This window comes from Taeniopygia guttata, chromosome 4, assembly GCF_048771995.1.
Source record: "Taeniopygia guttata chromosome 4, bTaeGut7.mat, whole genome shotgun sequence".
Classification (NCBI taxonomy): domain Eukaryota; kingdom Metazoa; phylum Chordata; class Aves; order Passeriformes; family Estrildidae; genus Taeniopygia; species Taeniopygia guttata.
Genome location: NC_133028.1, coordinates 62,544,449 through 62,563,390, shown reverse-complemented (window position 1 = coordinate 62,563,390; position 18,942 = coordinate 62,544,449).

The following is an 18,942-nucleotide window of genomic DNA, read 5'->3' as shown; positions in this document are numbered from 1 at the left end:
TAGCGAATCACGAAAGGGTATTTCTAGTTCATCCCTGATGTGGAATGGCAGGAGTAGAGTGTGAGCATTTTGTTATAATTCATTACTAGAAACTAAAATTGCTAGTCATACATTATTCTAGTATCATGGAAGCTTTTAACTGCAGTAGATGCTAATTCTGGTCTCTGTGTTCCTTCTTCCAGAGGACAGAGTTATTTCTACCTTTGACAAGCAAGGAGGAAAAATGACAACTGTGCTTTCTTTGCAGCAGTCACATTTTTTACTGAACAGTTACTTCCCTGCTCTCCAGCATGGAAAGACAACAAACCACCTGCAACACTGTCTACAGACACCAGCAGCATAATTTTGTTTATGCCTGGACTTAAAAGCAGCAGCAACATTAAAATAATAATTTTTATATTATCAGGAAGAATGTCTGAATGCAAAGTCCTCATCAGAGAGATGCACTTAATCTCCTGCCTATAACCTTTCTTTCTTACAGATACCAGTGGAAAAGTTGTGTATGTTTAATCACTGCTGTAAATTTGAGATAGTGCAATTCATTTCTCCATGGGGAGCTTAGATCTTTCCTGTACCAAACCAGCAACATCATTTGTGTTCTGTGTCAAACAGTAAGTTCTAATAGTGATGCCCAGCATCAGAGGGACTCCGAGACATGGCTGAGTTGGAAAGTGCACAAACTCCCTTTTCAGTGCTGAAAAATGTTAAATCATACAGTTGGCTCCTGGAATGGCTTCCTTTTTTCACCCAGGCTATGCAGGGACTGTGAAATATGGTTACACATACCAATAAACCTTCTGTTACAGGAATGGAGCCCTTTAAAAATCTGCAAGCCAGTGAGTTTTGTGGGGAGCTAGTTCTGCAGAGTTTCCAGCCTCCCTACTCCTTCCTCCAAAGCAAATTCTTGTCTCACTGTTTATGCTGGAAGTGGTTTCTCTCTTTTTACAGAATGACTTCCATTTCTTTTACTTTAATTAAGATTGGTATCCTTCAGGTAATTCTTAACAATGTGTGGGAATATTGATTCCTTTTTAGAGGTGTGGTAAGCACCAAGACATCTTCTATGTGTTACAAATCTCTGTGAAGCTCTGAAGCATGTCCCAAGCAAAAAAACCCAAACCCATTCATATCACCACAGGACATATCCTGCCATGAAAGAATCTGTTTCCTCATCTTTTAAAATTATTTGATTTGCAAGTGGTCCACTGAGAATCTAATGCCGGTAATTTTTTCCCAACTGTGTGCAAGATCCAAGAAATGGCCAACATGCAGTTAGATTATTCTGACAGATTTCCCCAGCGATCTGGAAAGCTTCTGCCCTCTTTGAAACTGCTTGATGAGCCGGTCTATACCCCACACATGCATTTTGTGCAGGACTATCAAAATCCTAAGAAGAAGGATTCTGCTTCTCAGATCACTCTGCTCCACTTAAGTTGAACATAAAGCACACTGCTGAAATACTCTAAATGGAATCTGGACTATCCCCTGGTGAGCATTTTCGTGTCAGCTGGTTCTGGCTCTGCTGGCTCACACTTGGCAAAGTCAACCATCATGATTATTTTGTGCACAGCAGGAATATTCAGCAACTGAACATGGTCACATTGTCCTTCAGACTCACAGGAACTTCAGCAGGTACAATCTCTTCAGGAATTTTCTCTTAAAATGAGAAAATCTCTCTGGCTATATTAGTGTGACTTCTGAGCTTTGAGCTCAAGTTCTACCTGTCTTGTCAGGTGGAAGCACCACACCCTAACAATCAAAACATCTACCACAGGCAACCCTGTGTATTTAAGAATTCTTCTTCTCCCCATATATTCTCCATTCTCCAATTATCAACAGTTTTTTCTGCTTCACTTAATTCCAAGCATTTTCATACAGAAACACATGCTGTACTCCTCAGTTCTTTAAGAGATTGCTCTCAATTGTATTTTATTTCTTGTGCTTTTAAATAGTTTTCCTTAATTTCAGTCTAAAGATTTCGAGAATCCTTCTGGGTTTACAGAGGGTATGAGAAACTTTTTTTTTTCAAGTTTTAAGAACTACACTATTCAATAAATTTAGCTCTTCATATTCCAAAATGACAAGAGTAAATGAAGTTATATCATATGAATTATGAAGTGATAATGTCTTTAGTTCTGCCCCACTTAGAAGAGTAACTGTTTAAAGCTTGTAATAATCATGTTCAAACATATTCAGATTATAATTACTTTTCTTCTGATAATGATACCTCGTCTGATTGGATGATTACCTGTTTGACTTTGATAAGTCTCAAGGTCAAAGAAGATAATTACAGACATCTGTTTTCTAAGAAAAATAAACTCTTGAAAAATACTATTTAAAGTGACATCTGTGAATAAGCATTTTAGAAGCATGCTGTTGATGTGAAAGTCACAGGCAAGCAAATAAAACAACAAAAGAAAACTTTGAAACTACCAAGTGATCACACTTCATTTGTAAATGTGCAAATTTTCTTTTGTTACTTATATAAGCATAAATAACTTCAGTCAGAACATTTTAAAATAAATTTTAAGGATAAAAATAAATGAAACTCAAGTAATGCATATTCCATGCATTTTAAACCATTCCTGTAGGCAATATCTGTTTGAAAAAGAAAATTGTTTGTTTAACCACTAAGTGGGCAGCAGATTATGTACCCTACCTGTCACTATTTCCAAGGAAAGAGAGGGAATTGTATTCTGCAAAAATAAACCAAATACTTCAGTTCCTAGCATACAGTGATCAGAATGGACTCACTTCTTTTAGCTGTCATGCTCCCCAGTGTCCTGATCCACAGTTAGAACCAAGGCTGTGGAATACTGAAGCATAAATTACTGCCAAACAAACAAATCTGGAGCAAAAGGCACATGTGTTTGTTTCTGGAGGAGGAAGAGGCAGAAGAAGAGCTACAGGACCTAAAATTTTCTATAAAACAAATATAGTTCACTTGGATGCTTTGCCTTTGCCTTGTATACTCTACAGCAGTTTTCAGGCAAGTGAGCACAAGAAATGCCGTCAAACCAAGATAGTCTGCTCAAATTAATGATAACTTCTCTAGCCCCAGTCTTAACCCATTTCTCCTATTTCTTCTGCATCAACAAAATTTTGTAGTTTCAACAGCTCTTTTCCACAGCAGACACTCAAATAGGGACTTTAAAAGAAACCTCTGCATTCCTAGCTCGTCTACAAGAATGTAGATTTACATCTGTATTTTTTAAAGGTCAACAATTATACTTGAGAACTTTCTGGATGCTCCCCAGTGATGCAGATCTAATTTATGTAGTTCAACAAAAACCAGAAATCACCATAAACTACTAAAGCAATCTTCTGACAAAAGAAACATTTTCCTCCTGTTCTTTGTAATACCAAGCCATAATAGGATCAGCTTCAATGTAATTACTTCAAATATTCTCTTAGATCAGTACTCACAACTATCCATTGGGATAGCCCATCACACCTGAGGCTTGGGGGGAGGAGGGGAAAGTGTGTGGAATAGACCAATGTGACATACAGCAATAAAAAAACTACTCAGTGCAAAATTCTCAATCACCCAGTGCAAAACAACAACTAAATAACTATTTAGTGCATCATAACATACCATAACTTATTCTAGGGAAATCATCAACAACTTTAGATTCAGGATGTAATCAGCTAGCCCAAATATTTTGAAAAGCAGCTAGATGGGTTTATATTTTGTGCGCTGAAATATTAAATCAAAATTATATGGTGCCTGAAAACTTAGATTTTATTCCCCAAAATAATAACCACACAGCTCAATTTAATTTCAAAGTACCAAAAAAGTTCTGATCTAAAGTTACATAAATGGAAAATATGGAGAGGTAGATGGGTTTTTCTACATTCCTTGAAAATCTAAAAATCCTGACAGTCACACGGTAGTGGCTAAATCCTTTTGAGGTAAACTCCGATTTACAGGATTGTGCTATAGCACTAATTATTAGACACCTCTCTTTTGAAACAATTTCTGCTTTCAATTGCCAAGGAAATGAGATGCTGAAGACAATTGTATTCAAACTTCTCTAATCAAAAATTTAATTCTTCACTAGAAAACTCAAAGTTTTTTTTTAACAAGTGCAAGTAAGTATTTGCCATATACTGGAGCAGGAAGAGCAACTGAACATTAAATGAGAACAGAGATGACTGATGTAATAAATTAACCCAAACTAAAATTGGTATTGTTCAAATATAAAATAACAAACAGTTCTTCAAAGCAGGGAAGTCTAAACAGATGAGACAGAGAGATCATAGGAAAAGAGCTATTCCCAAATGAGAAAAAGGGAGAAGAGCACCAGACCTTGCCCAAACTTATCCTAGACATTTTTATCAGTGATACAGTTTGAATTTCTGTCTCCTGATTTTCTAGTGTCTCAGTGTCTAAGAAGCATTCTTCTTTCTCTGCTTCCACAGTAGCACAGACAAAAAGAAAATGTCCTGCTGAATGCAGGACCACTTACAAACTTAGGGATGATGTCAACAAACCAGCACACTGACATTTTAGTTTCTTACATGTAGTAGCTCCTAAGGACTTGAACATGCACTTTGCAGTACATGTAAAACATGTCATCTTTCCAGCCATAACACCCAAAGAAGAGGAGTATAACAAATGCAGAGATCCAGGTTGAGTATAATGCAAACTGGGCTGTAACAATATACACCAAGTATTTTAACTGGTAATAAACCAACACATACTTATAAAATATAGTTAGGAAAGTTTTGAACTTTAAGTAAAAAAAAATAACAAACCTCTGGCAATGAACAACAAATTGCAAATTCTCATTCCTGATGTGGATGTATGTTGGCGTAATTTCACAAAAGCTGTAATTCAAGTACATTTAATTGTGATTGTGATTCCTATTGATATTTTTACTGAACCCAGGTATAAAATGACTCCAAGATAACATAAGAGTTAAATATTAATCAAGTCTCTCAAGTGGCATTGAACCTATGGGTGAAGTAAAGGTGCCACTCAAGAAGCAAAGATTATATTAGCCAGCCAAACATTATTTCACCTCATGGATGTTAGATTTTTTTTCTTCCATAAACAACCTAAGCAAAGAATAGGTTTCTGGGATCCTCAAAGATAATTCAGGAGAACACATTCTTCTGCTGCAATACAATTGACAGGAAATGAATTTTCATTTCTCTAATTATTGCAGAAGACCTTGTCTGCCTCCTTGAATTGTGAAATCTTAACAAGTTAATGTTAGCAGAAAAGAGGTATCATGTAATGTACAAGTTTGCATGACAGGTTACATGACTTTTGAGCACTCTTTGTATTCTTTCCTCTTCTTACACTTCAGGAAGAGAAGGAGCGACATAATTATTCAGAAATGTAAATCTTGCTTCCCCTTGTAATAAATGTGTTGTGCTTTTGGGTTTTTTTCCTTTAAGCACCAAAGTCACTCTACCTAAGGGATTCCCAGGTCTCAGCACTGTTGTGTATTCCTAAAATCTCAAAACATGCAACTGCAGCTGTTGTGAATTCAGGACTTATTTTTGTCACCTAATCAAGAAAAAGGAGTAGCTATCAAAACATTGGCTTGTTTGGAGCAATCCTTCCCTCACATTCTCAACAAGATTTCACAGGGAAATATTCCAGGGAAGTTCTCTGAGCTCCAAGCTATCTTACACATGAACTCATAATTATTACATAGAAAAGATTGTTTGGGGACCATAAGAGAAAGATCCCCAGTAACAGAATAGAGTAATGACTCACTAGGACTCAATGCTTTGCATCTCTGAATGTAATACTGAAACATAATTATGTATCATTTTAACAACATAAATCAATTGACATTAAAGCTTTATTCCATGGATAGATTGTCAGAAGAAGAAAAGGCCCAATTACCACCCTTAGGTATTCCAGAGAGCAACAAATTCCATGATCAGTTCTTTGCCAGATTTTGTCTGTAGTCTTAACTAACAAATAAACTGGTTTACTTGCACATGAACTGATAGAAAACAATGTACTTTTTACTCCAGCCAATAGCGTTTTCAGTAAATAACACCTCAAAGAACCCAAATGTTGTTATGAAGTAAGGAAGGAGAACCAAATTAAACTTCATTAGGAAAGTTATTACTGTCAGCAAAACACAGGGCTGGTGAAAACCCATAAATCAGGGCTTGGTTAATAATCTATGCCCAGTCACTTGCTCTGCTGGAGCTTGAGGCAGAGGTGTATCTATTAAGTCCTGCAGGCTTCATGGTTTAGTTGAGGTCATGAGAATCACCACCTCTAAGGGTGGATGCACAACACTTCTTCAGCGTTACAGCACCAAGGCTGCTGGTTTGAGAAACAATGAAATAATGAAGAAAAAGACCAACTTTCACCTTATGATCAGATATATGCCATCAGCTTCTGGCTGTGGTATGGTGACATATGAAAACAGTGCTAAAAACCTTCTTACACTTTATTCTTTACCTCTTTCATCTGTCTTTTCACCCTTCCTCCCACTTCCTCTGAAATTAACAGTTTGACAACTGTTTTAATAAACACCTGCTTGAGGCAGATGACCTGTACTTTCCAATAGAAGAGTCTTGTATGTTCTTACTGAATAACAAAGCCACGACTTTTCTTACACATCCACACAGGTGAAACTCTGATTCTCATCTTGATTACCACAACATCCTTCTCCTTGGCTTTGGCAGATGCAGTCTTGTCTGGTTTATTTCATTCAAAATACCACTGCAAAGATAATTTCTCTTGGCTCTTTTTTTTTTTTTTTCTTTCTTTCTTTTGACTGGGCCATCTCTCTCTCCTTATAGTTTTCAACTGTAGAAGGTTCTCTTCTACAAATTCAACTAATTTTGATTGCTCAGGCTTCTCAGTTCTCTTCTCTCACCTTCTTGTGCCTTATTGAGATGCTCCACTCTGATTACACTGCCATGCAAGCTTGGATGCTTAATTGTTATATTCCCAAACTAGCAACTTGCTAAAGATAGTTGCAACATATCAACAATACTGCCGGATTACCCTTCTCCACAGTTCTCCTTTGATGCTCTAAATTAAACTTTGACAACAGTCAGATTGTGAGTGTGCTGAAAATACTGCCTGGCATAAAGCCAGCATTATTCCACTGTCTCTTCATGTTTCCACCTTTTTAGTTTCTCTTAATTGCAGCCCCTTTGGAGCAGTGATACTTTTGTTCTGCATTTGTACAGCATCAAACACAGTGAACTCTTCATCTGTGGCTAAGCATCAGGTACACAACATAAATATAAACAGTAATGAAATTAAAGAAGCTCACAGTTTGAGAAAATACTGCAGGGCAGAGCCCGAGGAAATGCCAGTAAAGCTCAAGTCATATTTGTTATGAAGGACTACATTTAGGTAAATTTTCCTGGTACACTCTTTCATTTCTGTAGGAAACTGTTATAATTCTAGGGGGCATTTCTTGCAAAATGTTATTGAAAAATATATTTTGTAGAAATCAAAAACACTTCAGAGCTAAAAAAATTAAGAAAAAGTATTTCTGCAGGGCTGTTGGCAAAGCTGTAAGCAAGAATTTCACAAATTACTGCACTCTACATTAAATCTTGAGATAAGTTTTGCTGTGAAGGCAACTATGGGACAGGGAAACTCAGCATTACAAATGTTGCTATGCTTATTGAGCTACCAAAAGACCTTGAATTCCTAATATTTTTTTATATATCCAAACGCCAAATGTTTTAAATCCGTATGCAGAGATGTCCAGATTTAGGACAAATTTGGGAGAAAACCTCTAAAGGGGTTTCCCCTAGAAAGCAAATTTAAGTGGCCCCTTGCCCAACCAGAAAAAAGATTCCTAAGAGAAAAGTGGAAAAAAAAAAGGTTTATCTAACAGGCAAAGCATTCACCAGCACAAAAAAAAGAACGATATTAAACATCTAGCATCTGTTTTATGCAGCATGGTGGAAGCCCGGGCAGCGGCAGAAATAATAAATAAAATAATAATTTTAATTTTATTTTTTATTATTTATTTTTAACATAATAAAACAGTGAACAATAGAACCTCTTGCTGCTCTGAAGCGATGACAAACTCAGTAAGTCCTCTTGGTGGGCTGTAGCTCAGCTCACTCAGTTTGTTATCAGTCCAGAGCAGGTTTGAACAGTTCCAAGAAAAAAGACAAACCACAGTCCAGGGAACTTCTCTGTCCCAGCTAAAAACTAACTAAAAGCAAAGGAGAGCTCTGTCCCGCTGTCTGTCCGTCCGCAGACAACACAGTCCAGGAGAGGGGTTGTGGAGGAGTGAGTGCAGCTTCTGCAAACAAACTGCGCGCTTCTTCTCTCCCTCCCTTCGCTCTCAGAACCACTCTTAAAAATGCAAAACTTATTTCTGGGCTAGAAAAATGAATGGGGATATGAGCATCATAAAGCCACCCCAGGATAACAGATGACAACTGCACCACTTAAGTGAGCCTCATCACACAAAACTGATTTAATTTAGGGATACGCACTGTGGATATTAGATTCACAGCATAAAAGTGCTAAAATTAGGGGTGAACAGCAAAAAAGAAAAGCATAGAAATGCTGAGGTTTGATTTCCTTGCCCTATATAAGAATTTGCTGCTGAGTTTTGTTACTCTGGTGCTCCAAAAATCAAGCAAACATTCCCACCAAAACAGAATACTCTATAGATATGTTTAGCTCCACTTTCTAGTCTGCTCAGAAATACATTCTGTAAAAAACCCAAACAAACTAATAGAACTTACAAGAACTGCATATGTTAGGTATATTTAGCAGAATGAAATGTAAATTAACTACCCTTGGACTTCCCAAGTTAATCTATAGTAACTTATGATAGATGCATTCCTACTATGCCACAAGCACTTCGTCTAGCTATGTTAGTCTAGCTCACCTTGCTGAACTGCTTTGCGAGCATATGAGAATACCCATTGCCTCATCTATAATTTAAAATCAATGACACTATATGAAGACAATGATTTAGTAAAATGTATTTCTCCATTAGTTAACTGGTAATTGGAAGCTGACCTTGCACTCTGCTGTCCCAAGTAACAACTGTCACAACAACGTCAATTAAAAAAGAAGTCTCTCAGTCAGACTTTTTCAAACAAACTGAAACACTTCCTTTCAAAAAAAAAAAAAAAAAGGGGAAGAAGAAAACATTGCCCTCCTTTGGATCAGATATCAATGCTCTCCAGTTTATAATAAAGCAAAAAAAATCCCTTTGGTATTGCATCCTTTAGATGATTCCCATGAGTTCATCATTGGAATTTAATGATTTTAAATCTTATCTGAAAAATACCAGTCTGAAACCCCACACATCTCATGCCATGCTTGCTGTGGACCTGGAGAGGGGAATATTTATTAAATTTAACACTATATGCAGCAGTCCTTCAAACTAGCTTCAATCCAAATGGAAGGGGCCCACTTCCAGACATTTATTTAGGGACATTACAAAATGGCTTGGAAATTTCTTCCCTACTTTCATTAGAGAGGATAATTTGCATACAAAGCAATGGATTTTAGAAAACTCTCAGCTAATCGAACAAAATAGCTGTAGAGATGTGAGGTTCATGCACATGCAAAGCATACAATACAAGGAGTAAGAATAATTAGCATTACTAAATGTCAAACTCATCACTGAAGCCTGGCTGTTGATTCACAGCACTGCTGGAGTGTGAACTACTGCTCCACTGGGAAGTAATACAAGGAAAGGGACTGAGGTCCATTGGGAAAGTCAAAGATGAAGGGGACCTTCTGTGGAAAAGATTATCAAGCAAAAAGATTACTCATTTTCCCTTTGTATGGCAAATTCTTACATCTTCTTGGTCTGACTAATGAGAAAAGTACTGTAAGAGTCACGTCCTGAGAGGATGCTTAGGTGGGTTTGTTTGCTTCTTAACCACAATTTTCCTCAGAGTTTGTTAAAGGAAAAACCATGTGTGTATCTTAGGATCTGGCTCTTCAGACACTAGATGAGGAGAACTAATAAGCCTTTTTTTAAATTTTCTTTTTGCAGAGAATCTATAGAACTTAGGAAAGCTCTTCACCCATCAATTTCTTGTATGTACAGATATCTTCACTTTCTGCTTGAAACTGTTCCAGCAGAACACCCCTAAAACTACTGCATTTTATTTCCAAAGGATGAATCCCATAATAATTATAATGCAATCTTATCTTTTCCCTATGAAAGTATCATTTCATGTTAAGTTGTTCAGTGTAGTGTTCTAAAAGTAAGGTCAGATTTCCCACCCACCCCTCTCCTCAGGTACTAGGATTTGCCTAAGAAGCTCTGAACCACAGCACAGAGGTGAGTGAAGGGCTTCCAAGTTCCTCCCCATATTTACAGACGTTTCAGCTGAGGCACAGACACAGGAAAGCTTCTTGCTGCTCCTTCACCTTCATTTTTTAGCCCATGCCAGGTAATTCCATCGTTAGACTTACATCTTCTGAGAAAAACTTTTCCATTTGTTGGCTTTTGGTGAGGTTTCTCTTGGTAGCAAACATTCACACAGAATGTGTACTGTTACTGTTGCACGGACCTTGCAGCTGGTCCTTACTATGTGAGGTATCATTACAACTCTTAAAATTTTGTCCTGGACTGAGTCCAAATAATGGTGTATTTCCTCCTGTATCTTGAACTGATGCACTTTCATCAACAACATCTTAGCTTTGATGCCCTATATAAAACTAAAATTTGTTTGGGCCCAAAGAGGTGTTAGAAGTATTAATACCCATGGCTAAAGAGCACAAAGGTTAAAACAATCCAAATATTATTCTTTCAGGTCAAACCACTTACAGAGCAGCATTTTTGAATCTTGAAGTTTAGCATTCCATCCACTCAAACACAAGTATAAGAGATAACACCTCATAACCACTTCTACAGTCCCAAAAAAAGAAAAAAACTTAAACTTCTAAAAAAAAAACCAAAAAACCAAAAAAAACCCTTGCCTTGATAAAACATTTTTAGAGCAAAATATGGGAACAAAGTGAGTACTCCACCATTTAAATGCTGTGACTCATGGATTTAGATTTAAAGTACCAAAATTTCTCCTTAATACATTCAGATACTTCACATTTGTGTTCAATTTCTGTCACGGTTCACAGATATCCTTTTAACTTTCATTCCTTATCACAAGTCATGTATTTTAAAAATAAAACCCATGAAGATTCTTACATAATTTCAGTTTGGTCTTTTTTTAAGGAAACACCATTTTAAGATTAATGACAAAACTAAGATCTATGCACAATTCTACTAAAGTCACTGGGAAATAGCCCATTTTGCAGGGGAAAAAATATGTCTAAGAGACCACTACCTTCTCCAGAAATTGCTTTTATCATATATGAAAACATCTCTCGCTCTCAACAGAGATTTCTTTACTATTGTATTGTTATAAGCACTGTTGATCATCAAGTCCATTAAATGCATTAGTCACATTAAATAATTCATCTCTCCAGACCAGCTTTGGCCGCAGATGCCATTCAGCAATAACCCTCCAGGAGACTTGTACTAAAGAAAAGCCAGCATAGCTGCACATCAAATAGACAACATCCAAAAATAAGCAAGAAACAAATGACTGAGCAAATGTGTTACATGATTGCATTCCACTGCAGATTCCTCTAGAAACCAGATGTGTGACAACAGGAAACCTGAGATCTGCATGCAAGTGACAATAATATTGAATAAAGTATGGGGCTTTGAAAAAAGATATACATGCATGGAGCTCATCATTCTTTGACACACACCTTATTCTGCAGAGTGCTCCAAGTGAGGAGCAGCAGCCTGCTTATGTGCTCTTGTCACTTTGCTCAGAGAAAATGACAAATGATATATTTGTTTCAGCTAATAAGTCATCAAGGGCTTGAAAATTCCGCCTGGTACTCTGGACCCAGTTCTATTACAGGGCTATGAACAAGCCAAAATCCTCCAACACACACAAAAGTACCCAAGACCAGCATATGCAGTTCCCACATGACTCCCTACTTCAAAGCCTGCAGCACCAGCAGGCAGCCCAGTAAGAATATCCAATAAAGTTCAAGCCCAAAGTAGGCAGGATTCAGGCCATGAAGAGATTGCATCAGATTTTGCAAAAAAGGTTTGAAATAGTAAAATGCTTTATTTATCTGCCCTATTTTGCCTCCTGGTAAGTGATAAGGTTCTGATAAGAGATGCAGAAGAGCTGGTAGGCTGACACCCTGCAGGACTGTGTACCAATGTCTGCATTGCTGCTGCAGCACAAGGCACTTACTCGCCTGAAACCAGCTCTAATTCTGAGTCCAGCACTGAAATCAATGCTTAAATTACATTGCTGAAATATTCAAACTAGAGATCTCAGCACTTAAACTGTTGTGCAGAAAGTTTCTATGGCTGCATTGAGATCCATCCATTTCTGCAATCCTCTTACAAAGTAAAATCTATTAGCATTATATGCATTTAATTGTTGGTTAGCCAACAAGCTTTCTTTGGATTAAGCCTCCCCCACACATTTGGCAATGATAATTTTAATGGCTACACATTTAAAATCTGAAACGTTTTCCATTTATCTGCACTATGGAACAGAAGCAGTGGACAGGTCAGCTGGTTACAGACCTGGAGGGGCTTAGGGACACCCAAGAAGAAGGAAGAGTTCCTGTGTTCTGGTCACACTTACTTCAGAAGGATGCTAGTGGTCAGATACATTGCCAAAAGCAGAAGGAACACACACCTGGGACAGGGTATTGTCCTGGTTTAGGGCAAATTTGTGAGAAAACCTCCAAAAAGGGCCACCTCCAGAAAGCAAACCCACATGGCCCCTCTCCCCAGTCGGTTTGGGAAGAATCTTCTCGGAGAGAAATGGAAAAAACCTGTTTATTTAACAGGCAAAGCACTCCCCAGCACAAAAAATGAACAATACCAGGTGACAAAACTCATTTGCTGCTGTGAAGAGATGACAAATTCAGAAAGCCTCTCTGATGGATGGTCACTCTGGTATCAGTCCCTCCGGTGCTGGGAAAGGCTGCTGCCCACAGTAGTCCCCAGCAGGCCAAAAAGTGCGAGCTCTCGGTGTTTCCCCAGGTCCCAGTCCAGAGCAAGTTCAAATGGAACCAAGAAAAGGGAAAGAAAACCAGTCCAGGGAAAACCTGGACTGCCTCAGCTAGCTAAACTAACCAAAAAGCAAAGGAGCACAGTGTTCTGTGCCCCCTGTGTCCTGCAGACTGTGGGGGAGAGAGCAGGCTGATAACAAAATTCTGTGCTTCTTCTTCAGCTTGCCTTTGCTTTTTAGAGCCAGTCTTGAAGGCACAGAACATAATATCCAGCATAAACAGAACAGATGATTGGGGATACAAGCATCACAACGTCACCCTGGGACAGGTATGCACTGCCCAATGTTCTACATCTCTGTATTCCAAAGACATGGAGGAAATATTTAGTATGACTATAGAGTAATGAAAGAAAAAATAATTTTTTACACTGATACCCTCTGGTGAGCTAACCAACAATTTCTTAGTGTCTTTAATGAACACAGTGAAATATTATCAGAGATGAAGAAATTACTTGAGGTTTGTTCCTGAATTACTGCCATCTCTAGAATCATAGATCAATTGACTGAAGCAGAAAGGGCTTTCATTCAAAGAGAAGAGCAGATTGATCATTCCAAAGTCCTGGGAAGAGTCCTGTTCTGCTGCACACTGAACATATGCTGGAGGACCTAGTTAAGAACGATCATGTATCAGATGAAAGAAAAAGGAATGGGAGATGGAAAAGCACACACTAGTGAAATATACATAGGCTCACCCATTGCCCGGTCACTGCCTGGTTTACACAGGAATTACAACAGAATTAAATTTTAAGGAGTATGTGAAGCAGTCTGAAGCAGTAGATTTTAAAATTATTATTTTTAATTTAGAAGACAGATGTTCTCTGTGACATTCACATTCTCTGGACAGAGAGAAATAATTCTGTCTCTCAGGATTTCTTGGAGAAGCACAAAGAGAAGAAGAGAAAACAATCTTTATCCCTGCTCCTTTGTTTTCTCCGTGTGGAATGTAGTATGGAGCTTGTTTACCTGAAGTGATTGCTTGATCGGATTCTGGTGAACTTTGGGTTCAATGACCAATCAGATCCAGCTGTGTCTTGGACGCTCAGCAGAGTCAGGAGTTAGGTAAATAAAAAGTATGTAGAATAGTACAGTATCTCATTAAATAATATATTAATGTAATATAGTATAGTTTTAATAAAACTATCCTTCACCCTTCCAATCTGGAGCCAGATATCATAATTTCTTCCCTGCATCCAGGGTTTGCCGCATTTTTACTATTGTTCTCTAAGTCTAGAAAGACACAGGACAGGAAATCTGAGAGGGTAGAATGTACAGTTATGAAGAAAAGTGGGTCTATTTTAAGACATACCTAACAGATATTATGAACATGTCACTCATTTTGAGACAGTGGATCCAAATTAAAAAAAAAAAAAAATTACTCATGCAGAAAAGAACAATATGTATGCATTCATAAAAATCAAATGTAGTAAATCAGAGGATATGAGTACAAGCGGGCAATTTTGGATGGTTCCTAGGTGGCAATTTTAGATGCAGCTTCAGAAGCAGCATTTGCAAATAATGATGGGCATCTGCATAGCATGAGCAGCTTGAAATGCATCTCAAAATTTGGAAGACAATCTCAGCCACAGCTTGGCTTATAAGTACATTAGAGGGTAAGGGATAAGTGAGAAAGGAAGCAGAGGAAGAAAAGAAACACCTAGGGCACTTACAGGTAAAAACATAGCTCAGTTTACAGATTAAATCTGTGAATAACACATTTAATACACTTCTGTTACCACCTTAGGAAACTGTTCTGCAAGTAGGTTACTGTCCCACAGTGTCAGCCTAGCACTGAACATCCTGTGAACTCATTGAAAGAGAAATGGACTGGCAGCTGCCATTTCCTAACAAGGCATGTAGTTTTAAAAGGCTGTGGTTTGTATACAGTGGGAAACTGATATGTTGGATGCATTTTAGAATGGTTTGTGTGAGAAAAATAATTTCAAGTACTGATCTTTGCACAAAGCTTGTTGTCTTACTTGGAAAAAAATAAAAACAAAAGGAATATTTTTGGGTTTGTTTTTAAATGTGCCAACTAAAATCAGAAGAATACACTCCCTAAGAATCTAAAACATAGTTTTCTTACTTCAGAATCTTTTAGTGGCTTACTTACTGCAGTCCATTGCTTATATAATACTCATCCACATTTGCAAAACTTGTGTTGAAGTTACAGTCTTGATCAAACCACTGTATAACAAAACCAGAACACATTAGGGCTGCTCACTGCAACCTGATGGAAGATCATCCACTATAACTGCATTGCAACAAGGATCTTACCTACCAAGAGTGCTCTGACGCTGTCCCAGTGTTCTCTGAAAGCAACAGTAACCTTCTCTTACTTGAGTGTTTTTCCCACTTAAAAAAATCCCCAAACTTTTATATTATTGATTCACAGAGAGTAACAGAGCAACAGCAGGCACATCTAGAGGATTACACTTTTGGGACAAGGAGTCAGTGAGCTTTTGCTAAGTGGTGCAGACAGCAAAAATGTCTCTCAACTGACTAAACTTTGAAACAGAGTTGCTTAAAATTGTTTCCAAAAAGCACTGCATCCATGGACTCACAGAGATAAGAAATTAGCACTGTAATAGGAAACAAATAAAGCAGGTGAAGAGGGCTGTTGAATGTTTTGATGTTGTAGCTCAGTTTGTAAATGCAAGGCTGAACCCTAAATAAAGGAGTGGTGTTGAATTCTGCCTCAGTCATGCTGCTAAGTGCTGTTACACTTTTGGTATAAACAGAGTCATAGCACATGCTGCAGTTTTGCTAAAATCCTCCATAAATCCATACTTAACTCAGAGCCAACTTCCTTTTCAGGTCACTATTAAAACACTTTGATTAGAGAAGAGTTACACAGTACTTACAGTAATGAAAATGCAAACCTACTACCAGGAAAGTTTAGTGGTTTAAATCTAAGGATCTATGGTGTTTTAAATCTAAGGATCTACACCCTGCTGTAATTGTGTCCTTGACACAGATCAACCTCAAAATCTTGAGCTTTATTTCAGTACCAACTGAAGATATTCCTGGGCATTTATCTATTGCTTTCATGGCCATCATAACCAGACAGTGATCTGCTGATATGCTTGTTATCAATACCTATCAAAACCGGGCCAGCACATGGCTACACGAACTGATGTTACTGCTATAAAGTCAAACTAAAGGCTCAGGAGCACCTGTAGAAGATGCTGTTCCCATACTTCCCCTACCCTCAGCCTTCTCTGCCACTTCCCGACACCTACTTTAAAAGGCAGCCAGACGGCTGCTCAGCATTCCACAACCTCTGCTCAACTTGGTAATGAAGCCCTCAGAAAGATGAACCGATATTTTATAACCAAATTAACTTTTACATTAATGTCCATTACTGCAGTGAAAGTAATTCACTTGTGGAAATAACCAAACTCCTTTTGCTCTGACAGTTAATTCCATTACATAGCTTTCTTTTAAGCATTTTTCTTTCTCTGTCTGCTGCTGTTCCTTTGTGTTCCTCCTTTTAAAAGAGACATGGCGACAGCAAGAAATGGGTACTTGTACTTTAACATAGCATCTCCTGTGCAAAGGTGTTTTTTCACCAGTAAAATATCAGGACACCACCGAAGAAAATGTTTCTTACCACAGCACTCATAGAAACAAGGAAGCCACAGATAATTCTACAGTGCCTTTAAAGTTATAGAACAAAGGTACATGTTTAAATATTAAGACTATCTGGGGAAAGAAAGAAACAAGATCATGCTGTAGACTCCTTTTAAACTCCATCTCTATGTTGGTAAATGAGTCTTCCACAAGCAAGCTGTGTAAATCTCCCACAAACCTGATTCCCAGGTCCTCACGGGAAGCAAAGGGTTTCTATAAAACAGTCTGGGTCCTGAGTCCCATGTTGTTTTTGTCTATATACACAGGCAGATACATGCATCCAAAGACATGTATCTATGCCTTCCCTCTCTCCTTCAGAGGCAGAGGAACTGACTGAGGAAATGAGTCAAACAAGCCATCTGCCAAAGGCCCTTTCACAGGGAGCTTTAATGAGCTCTGAGACACTTGCAGACACTTTTGAGCCTTGGAGTCTTGACTCTGTAGGGAAGGACAAAACACTCTTCAGTTAACCTGCTCTTTGGTGCCACACAGAGTGGAATGCACTTGGCACAAATTCAAGTTCTTGACTCCATAAATTGCAGGGGTTGGTGTAACTCTAGAGACAGCCCAACTCCTCCCTGAATCATATGCTCGGTCACCAGGAGGAAATTTTCTTACTGACTACTATTAAAACACAGCCTTTGCTCTGCAACACTTCTACTAATGGCTTTGATCTAGACATGCATAACAACTTCACAACATCTATATTCACTTGGCTGCTGTGACAAGCTGTCTAGAACCAGCTAATAATTTACACGGAAACTGTATCTACCAGAGGGTACCTGTATGGCCAATATAATAGAACAATATTGATATAGGCTCGAGAAGTTAATTAAACCAGTCGGATGGGGACTTCACAGTTTTGACAAGGTGCAGCCTTCAGGTTCCACAAGCATACAATTTTTAAAAATTCAGAGGTAACAGATTATATAATTGCATATGTTTTTAGAAATGGAACTTCCAAACTAATTTGCTGAAATGCTTCTACCATACATAACACATCTGTGAACAATAAAAGCAAAAATGAAGACAAAAGATCAGAAAGTTTTCTAGCTTTATCTTCATCATGAGAGCTTTGAAGCATGATGTTGCATCCTGGAAAGAACTAAAAAAAAAAAACAAAACAAAAAAAAAAAACCCAACTGATCCAGAACCCCTTTGTGATACTCAAGGATTCTGGAATGTAACCAGTAAATCTCTTTACAGAGTATCAAGAATCATAGAATATGATGAGTTGAAAGGGACCTATTTAGATCATCCCTAGCCTTGGGTCAGAGAACCTCAAGACCAATAAGGTAAATTTTGAGCTGGTTCTGATCTGTATGAAACAAAAAATGAGCAACTCAACAGAGTTCTGAAAATGCAAGTCATACTTGGTTTTCAATAATGTGTGAAAGCAGCTTTCAATAAGTTCACTGACACCAATCAAAAAGCTTAAATAAAACAAAGCAATTAAAAGAACAGAAAAAAAACAAACAAAAAGTAGCATAAAATTTACAATTTCTGTAAACTGCATCAATTCCAATACTTGGTGTTTTTAAAGTGCTGAATGGTACCACATCTACTTGATGGTCTAGTAGTGGTGTCCCCCAGGACTTGCTATTGGGCCCAGTCCAGTTTAATATTTTTATTGATCTAGATGAGGGGTTCAAGTGCACCTTCAGTAAGCTCATGGATGACACCAAACTGGGTGGGAAAGCTGATCTGCTGGAGGGCAGGAAGGCTCTGCAGAGGGATCTGGACAGGCTGGATCAATGGGACAAGGCCAATGGTGTGAGGTTCAACAAGGCCAAGTGGCAGCTCCTGCTCCTGGGCTGCAACAACCCCAGGCAGCAACACAGGGTGGGGCAGAGTGGCTGGAAAACTGCCCAGCAGAAAAGGACCTGGGAGTGCTGGCCAACAGCAGCTGAACACGAGCCAGCTGTGCCCAGGTGGCCAAGAAGGGCAGTGGCATCCTGGCCTGGATCAGCAATAGTGTGGCCAGCAGGACCAGGGCAGTGATTGTCCTCCTGTATTCAGCACAGGTGAGACCACACCTCAAATGCTGTGTCCAGCTCTGGGCCCCTCACTGCAGGAGAGACGTTGAGGTGCTGCAGCGTGTCCAGAGAAGGACAATGGAGCTGGGAAGGGTCTGAGGGAGCACAGGTCCTGTGAGAGGCAGCTGAGGGAGCTGGGCGTGTTTCTCTTGGAGAAAAGGAGGCTCAAGGGGGACCTTATCATTCTCTCAAATTCTCTGACAAGGTTGTGGCCAGATGGGGATTCAGCCTCTTG